The 8,549-nt window shown below is 43.7% G+C and overlaps 1 long non-coding RNA gene across 1 annotated transcript; it reads right to left on the bottom strand.

Moving 5' to 3' along the window:
- Window positions 1-1,808: 1,808 nt before the first annotated feature.
- LOC117871558 lies at window positions 1,809-8,266 on the bottom strand. The gene is made up of 3 exons (XR_004644278.1): window positions 8,160-8,266; window positions 6,684-6,736; window positions 1,809-2,552 (listed from the first exon to the last, which is right to left on the bottom strand). It is a non-coding gene; the product is annotated as an uncharacterized LOC117871558 (long non-coding RNA).
- Window positions 8,267-8,549: the final 283 nt, after the last annotated feature.

An 8,549-nucleotide genomic window follows, 5' to 3' on the forward strand; every position in this document is an offset into this window, starting at 1 on the left:
TTTCATACTCACTGCCTGTCTTTTTCTCACATCCTTGGTTTTAGAAGAGGAAATAAGAGAACCCTAACAGATGTTGCAGTCTCCTTTTGCATTTCTTACACAATGTACCCTTCTATTTCTTCTTTAATCAGGATGAATGCTGAAACCTTTTGCTTCATTTCAACAGTGAGAAATGCCCTTTGCTCTCAGCATCCCAATTAGTGATGAATACTTCAGCGTACTGTATTGTCTACTGTAAATAAACTGGAGTGGGGCAGAGGCTGGGGAGCACATTATTGTAGAGCTGGTGGGTCTAATTTGCAACACACTTTCCTGATTTACATTGCGTAATGCTGAAACACCCACACAGTACGTGTAGTGTGATTCCCTTTGGAACTAGCCAATTACTGCTGTAATTTGGGTGTATCTCATAGACTGCAGCTGTTGTGCAAGGATCGAGTCTAAACGCTCAGAATGCTTGGATTGAAGCCTCCCTTAAACAACGTATTGTTATTCATTCTGTAGCATTCATTGTCAGCCACGATCATGGATTCCTTGGATCATGGCAATTTTGCCAGGCATATGCTTTTCAGGTGAATTTAGCACCCGCATTCCCACAGAAACAGCCTGCATGAAAAATTCATTTACGTCAAATCACTGCAACATCTATTTTATCAAAGAAGTGAGTGCTTCTGCGCTCATCTAGTAGAAGCCACAGATGGGATGTTTAAGGCAGTCAGCTGCAAGAACAGGAAGAAATCTGAATACATGATCTGTTCAGATTTCTCAAGTAAAAAAAGAAGAATATCTATCTGCATCAGAACTGTGGGCAGCGGGTCACCGTTGTCTACCAAATATGTTAGCAACTTCACTAATGGCATACGGATATTTTCCAGAATGGAAATACACACTGGAAAAGAAGAGGTTAAAGAGTTGCTCTGCAGCCAGACAGCTCTACCCTGCCAAGCTTGCACAGGCTGGAGGAGGAGCTTAAAAGTGGAGCAGAGTCAGTAGCTGGCAGATAGTGCCAGTGAACTGACCTATATTCTCAACTCCTAGGAAGCAGCACTGCAGGAGATCTTGCTGCCTGAAGCCCAGCTGTGGTGACCTTACCAAGCCAACAAAGAAGGGACCTTTGATTCTCTGAAGACTTTAGAGACTTTACCTTTGTGTTCAATTATTTGTGAGCTTTACCTGTTGTGAAGAGATCAGACTGGTAGGAACTGATCCATGGTACCACCTGCATAGCACTCTAGGGTGCAGGATTTAGCTGCTTACAACTGAGCCCTGGATTGGAACCTGGTGGAGAGGGTGGCCCTGGGTTCCCCGACCAACCCCTAAGGAGGGGCCAACTACAAAAGCCTATTCCTGGTGCAGGGAATCTAGTTGAAGGAAGGCCCTAAAGTCAGAAGAGTCCAGACACTGAGACCCCGACCCAAGAGGAAGCCTGGGGATCCCTTATCTAACCCAGAAGGCTACCCTGTTGTTGGACTCTTTATATATACCCCAAAAGGGGTGGCCTCAAACACGTGACCTGGCCAGAGAGCTGAATGATTGAATACACAGATCTTTGCAAGTCAGGAATGGCTGTAAAAAGCGGAGTGCCCAGAAAGAAAGAAAAAACTTGCCATGCCCCCACCTGACCACTAGGCAGCATTGGCAATGAGGTTTTCCCTTCACAAGTCCCCTTTGAATCATCACATAAATGTATGCTTACAATTTTAGGAGTTATTGAAAGTGTTGTTAGAAATGCCAGAGTCTGAGAGATGGGGTGGGTAGAAGGAAAGATTGAAGTAGCCATTGCAAAGAAAAAATATCTGAATTTAAAATTGTGTTTGAGTCATTTAACTTTATTGTATGAACAAAGGAACTTAATGGGAAAGATTAGAGAGTAAATTATTTTCATTTAAGTTTATATTCTGATTCCCTCAAGTATCTTTATTAATTGGGTGCCTTTGGTCAGGTGAGTTTCTACAAATGGCTGGATTGCAGATAAATTGTAATCTTCATATAGTTTTAATGATTTTATACTGTCTTGATAGCTATAGATAACAAGTCCAGAAATAAACAATTTCTCAATGTCCACAGAGACGCTGTCACACAAAGTTTTTGAAATCCTGACTGAGTGCCAGTCTGAAGAGAAGATGCTATGTTCTTTAGGGGGACAATAGTGAAGACTAGAGATCTTGCTGTATGCTATTCTGGAAGTTTGTCAGAAAGTTTGCAAGCTGGTAGAAATTCTCAGCAAAGTTAAGCAGACCCTTTCAAGGAGAAGGATGTTTGTATTACCAAAAAGCTCAAAACTAAAACAAATTAGAAAAAAAATTGGGGGGAAAAAAGAAAATTCCAGTCTCTCTCAATTGGTATTGTCACATTACTTTTTCCTCAGACTTCTGGATCAGTGTTCTTGCTGTTAACTCCTTCTTTTCCTCTCCTCAGCTACCATACACGTTTATTTCATAAACCTTCCTGAATGGAGAGCAGCCCCCTTCTAGCTCATTCCTCAGTGCAAGCTGGGTCCTTCTTTCACCTAATTCAGGAATGCTCACTTGTTCTCCAGTCATGCTCACCTGCTTAAAAGTGGAAAAGAAAAGAAAAAAATGAGTAGGTACAGATAATAATTCCCGTTTAGTTGATTTGTAATCCTGAAGATTACAGGATTTGTAATAGCAACAAGGAGTCTGGTGGCACCTTAAAGACTAACAGATTTATTTGGGCATATGCTTTCATGGGTAAAAACTTCACTTCTTCGGATGCATAGAGTGAAAATTACAGATGCAGGCATTATGTACTGACACATGGAGAGCAGAGAGTTACTTTGCAAGTGGAGAACCAGTGTTGACAGGGCCAATTCAATCAGGGTGGATGTAGTCCACTCCCAATAATAGATGTGGAGGTGTCAATTCCAGGACAGGAAAAGCTGCTTCTGTAATGAGCCAGCCACTCCCAGACCATTGCTGGCACATGATGGCATATATAATATTAGTGGATGTGCAGGTGAATGAGTCCTTGATGGTGTGGCTGATGTAGTTGGGTCCTCTGATGGTGTCGCCAGAGTAGATATGGGGACAGAGTAGGCAACAAGGTTTGCTACAGGGATTGGTTCCTGGGTTGGTGTTTCTGTGGTGTGGTGTGTAGTTGCTGGTGAGTATTTGCTTCAGGTTGGGGGGTTGCCTGTAAGCGAGGACTGGCCTGCCTCCCAAGATCTGTGAGAGTGAAGGATCATTTTCCAGGATAGGTTGTAGATCGTGGATAATGCGCTGGAGAGGTCTTAGCTGGGGGCTGTATGTGATGGTCAGTGGTGTTCTGTTATTGTCCTTGTTGGGCCTGTCCTGTAGTAGGTGATTTCTGGGTACCCGTCTTGCTCTGTCAATCTGTTTCCTCACTTCCCCAGGTGGGTATTGTAGTTTTACGAATGCTTAATAAAGATCTTGTAGGTGTTTGTCTCTGTCTGAAGGGTTGGAGCAAATTCGGTTGTATCTTAGGGCTTGGCTGTAGACAATGGATCGTGTGATGTGTCTTGGATGGAAGCCGGAGGCATGTAGGTATGTATAGCGGTCAGTAGGTTTCCGGTATAGAGTGGTGTTATGTGACCATCACTTATTTGCACTGTAGTGTTCAGGAAGTGGATCTCTTGTGTGGACTGGTCCAGGCTGAGGTTGATGGTGGGGTGGAAATTGTTGAAGTCCAGGTGGAATTCTTCAAGGGCCTCCTTTCCGTGGGTCCATATGATGAAGATGTCATCAATGTAGTGCAAGTAGAGGAGGGGCACTAGGGGACAAGAGCTGAGGAAGCGTTGTTCTAAGTCAGCCATAAAAATGTTGGCATACTCTGGGGCCATGCGGGTACCCATAGCAGTGCCACTGACTTGAAGGTATAAGTTGTCCCCAAATCTGAAGTGGTTGTGGGTGAGGACAAAGTCACAAAGCTCATCCACCAGGCATGCTGTGGCCTCATCAGGGATACTGTTCCTGACAGCTTGTAGTCCATCCTCATGTGGCATATTGGTATAAAGTGCTTCTACATCCATGGTGGCCAGGATGGTGATTTCAGGAAGAACACCAATGCATTGTAGTTTCCTCAGGAAGTCGGTGGTGTCTCGAAGATAGCTGGGAGTGCTGGTAGCGTAGGGTCTGAGGAGAGAGTCCAAATAGCCAGATAATCCTGCTGTAAGAGTGCCAATACCTGAGATGATGGGGCGTCCAGGGTTTCCAGGTTTATGGATCTTGTTTATGGGCTCATTCACCTGCACATCCACTAATGTTATATATGCCATCATGTGCCAGCAATGCCCCTCTGTCATGTACATTGGCCAAACCGGACAGTCCCTCCGCAAAAGAATAAATGGACACAAATCGGACATCAGGCATGGTAACATACATAAGCCAGTAAGTGAACACTTCAATCTCCCTGGTCATTCTATTACAGATTTAAAAGTTACTATCATTGAACAAAAAAACTTCAGAAACAGACTTCAAAGAGAAACAGCAGAACTAAAATTCATTTGCAAATTTAACACCATTAATCTGGGCTTGAATAGGGACTGGGAGTGGCTGGCTCATTACAGAAGCAGTTTTTCCTGTCCTGGAATTGACATCTCCTCATCTATTATTGGGAGTGGACTACATCCACCCTGATTGAATTGGCCCTGTCAACACTGGTTCTCCACTTGCAAAGTAACTCCCTGCTCTCCATGTGTCAGTATATAATGCCTGCATCTGTAGCTTTCACTCTATGCATCCAAAGAAGTGAGGTTTTCACCCATGAAAGCTTATGCCCAAATAAATCTGTTAGTCTTTAAGGTGCCACCAGACTCCTTGTTGTTTTTGTAGATACAGACTAACACAGCTACCCCCGATACTTGACACCATGCGAGGATTTGTAATGTTCAGGATTACAAATCAACTAGACCAAATGTATAACAAAGTGAATAATCAAGTGGTCAACAACAGACAGTACAGTCGATTCACCGTTAGTGGAGGTAAGTAAACAATCAACATAGCCATCACAACATTTGTATCATGAAGATGATGACCATGCCCCAAAATGTCATATGCTCACCCTGAAATCATTATCAATGCCCAGCTATAGCAATCAACCACTTGAAAAACTAAAACGTTGTCAGTTTTTGGCTGAAAATCAAAATATTTCAACATGGATATGCTACTACAGTGCCGTGGGAGTTGTAGTTCTGTTGCCTTTTGTCACTATCCTCCTCTATTGGTGTATCTACACTGCAGCTGGGAGTGTGCTCCCTGGTTTGGGTAGACAGACACATCCTAGCTCTGCTCGAGCTAGTGCACTAAAAATAGCAGTGTAGCCAGGGGTAGCAGGCACAGCAGCTTGGGCTAACCACCTGTGCACAACCCACCCAAACCCCAGGGTACATACTAGGGCAGCTGGCCCGAGCTGCCACCAGGCTACCCCTCGCTACACTGCTAATTTTATTGTGCTAGCTCAAGCAGAGCTAGTGTGTGTCTATTTACCTGAGCTTGGAAGCACAGTCCCTACTGCAGTGTAGACATACCCTTAGTGGTGCTCCTCTCCAAGATGGGAGAGTGGTGTATCACAGGAGATCTAGTCCAACCAGGGAGCCCAGCCTACAGAGAAGAATGAGGTACCTGAATTACAATTTCTATGAGGCAATCACAGTGGCATTTCCAAATGAAAATATTTCTCTTTTTGGCTGAAATGTTTCCACTTTTTATCTTTCACACAAATTTGACCACTTCTGGAAAAGAAATTAAATATAAATATTCAACCAGCTCTATTCTGAAGTCTTGGCTATCCTATGAAATCTATTAGTTGTTGGCAATGGATGTCAGTAATAGGTATTACTATTACTACAGTAATAGGGGTGTATGCGGTGGCCAGGGAGGGGTAGTACCTCTGATGGGGGGACTTGTCGTACCCTTTGGGGGTAGTCCATCCACTTTGGTCCCCACCTGTCCCTCAGCTCTCACCTGTGGCTCCAAGTAGCTGCAGCATGCGCAGCGGCTACACCCCGGGCAACGGCTTTGACAGGCCGGCCAAACCAGGTGAGTGTAACTGATGGGACTCAAACCCTCAGTGAATTTGGGATATGCCTACCCCGCATGCGACGTCAGCTCCGGCGGATTGGGCGAAAGAGATCACTAAGATCCAACGGCCAAGAAGGCAGTTCTGCAAAGCTTTGTGGAAAGCGAAGGACTTGACGAGGCACGAAAGACGTCAAGGCCATCCACTGCAACCAAAGAAGTTACCAGTCGTGACGATTTTTCGTACCATTGGTGTCTTGCTTCTAAGGTCGAGAGAGTGGGATTGCTCCCGTGCAACGGCTCTACCACTCAAAAGCTTTCACGCACAGGTCCTGTGCAAATGATCAAACATCATCATCATGATGCTACCCAAGTCCTGCGGTGATGGGGGAGGGGCAAAGCGACAGGTGGAGATTACCACTGGGAGTCGTAGTCCTAATCCTGCACGCAGGCGGCCTGTGGATAGGTGGTCGTCCAGCTCTGTATTTCGGGCAGCAGAGTTGCCTGGCAGCATCCCAGGCTTCTGAGTAGCCCTCTTCAGGACAGCACTGCTCACCCTAGTAAGGGACGGGCCTAGAAAAGGTGGCCTAAAAATTGCCTGCCCTACAACAACTGGCCAGCAAGCCACGGCTGGCAGTTCAACCCAATCTGCGGCCGAAACCAAAAGAAAAATTTGAGAAAACTTACCATTGGTGTATGGAATGTTCGTACCCTCATGGATCGAGAAGCTGTTGCAAGACCTGAGAGAAGGACAGCCCTCATTGCTCAAGAACTAGTCCATTATAACATTGATATAGCGGCATTAAGTGAAACAAGATTGCCTGGGGAAGGTTTCTTGAGTGAACCAGGAGGTGGTTACACCTTCTTTTGGAAGGGTAAGACTGAGACAGAGGATAGAATACATGGAGTTGGTCTGGCAGTAAAAACCTTATTGATGCATCAACTTCCAGACGTTCCAGTGGGTATCAATGAAAGATTGCTGAAGCTGCACTTCCCACTAAATGCCAAACGTCATGTCACCATCATCAGTGCATATGCACCCACTTTAACATGCTCTGACAACTCAAAGGAACAATTCTATGAAGATCTCGACAGACTGATCAAGGCCACACTTGTAACAGATAAACTACTCCTACTTGGAGATTTCAATGCCCGAGTCGGGGCTGACAGCAAGAACTGGAAAGGAGTAATCAGGCCACATGGTGTAGGCAAAAAGAACAGTAACGGACTACTTCTTTTGAGTCTTTGTTCTGAAAATGACCTGACCATTACCAACACTCTGTTCCAACAAGCGGACAAATACAAAACAACATGGATGCACCCTAGGTCCAAACAGTGGCATCTGATAGATTATGCCATTGTTAGAAGGCGAGACATCCGATACATACTGATTACCAGAGTAATGCGAGGCGCAGAGTGCTGGACAGATCACAGATTAGTCAGGACGTCTCTTCAACTCTACATCATTCCTTCTCGGCCCTGTCTTCTAGTCACTATAACTAATACAATAAAAGAGTGAACCAGTATTTAGAATCTTAAATACAATAAAGAATAATTCCAAGACAAATTGGAAGATGCCATTTCAACAGTCTCATCTTATAGATTGATACAAAGATGAAATGCATTTCCTGTAGAGCAGATTTTCAGTCCACAAGTTTCATAAACTAAAGTCTGAATTCTGTGCATTTTTGAATGCCCTTTTGCACGCACTAGTGTCAAAACTGCCCAGACAAACTGGACCTCTGCGCACACAAGTGAGTAAATAACTTTCATGTGTAAAGGCACAACTAGTGCAAGCAATTGCAGTAACTATAAACACAAAAGAAGTGCTGATTATGAAAACCACTCTCAAATTAAGGTCAATTCTATATTTTAACCTTCCTATAGTATTAAGCTAACCAAATTATTTTTAACAAGTATTTTCAGAAATTGTCAACGATATGATTAATTGTGTTCCATGTGTGACACTAGAAGAGGGACAGTAGCTGTATTACAAATAAAAGACACAGAATTATGAGGAATAACAAAGATTGTTTAGATACATCACACAAAGACTGACAGACAATGAAATATTTTATACTGGTCAGGTTTGACATGAAGGTTTTGATAGGTGAGCTAGAGATGTGAGCAAGCTCTTTTTTAAAGGAATAAAACATACCTTACAGTGACTTTGATGGTCTGTTTCTCATATCATCCCACGATGAGCTGCATTTCCTTATTCTCAATTTACTTCTCAGCAGGAGGTCCCATCTGCACCATCTGCAAAATGGCAGCCCCTGCAGAGAGAGAGCACCACAGCTCCAGTCCCTGAGTACAGATACTTAAACAATGGCAGGTATTTCTAATAACTGGCATAAATTCATGTTTATGATCCATATTACGTAGTCTTATTTAGCAAAGATTGATCTAGCTATGTAAGGGATTATACCTAATTTTTGCAGTTTTCTGTTAAATAAAGAGACTTTTCATGGAGAGTTAAATAAAGGTTATGAAAACATTGCCATTAATATTAATATTTTGTGGCTTTTGAGCCACAAGGAAGCGAGGTGATAC

The sequence above is a fragment of the Trachemys scripta genome, chromosome 2, assembly GCF_013100865.1.
Source record: "Trachemys scripta elegans isolate TJP31775 chromosome 2, CAS_Tse_1.0, whole genome shotgun sequence".
NCBI lineage: Eukaryota > Metazoa > Chordata > Testudines > Emydidae > Trachemys > Trachemys scripta.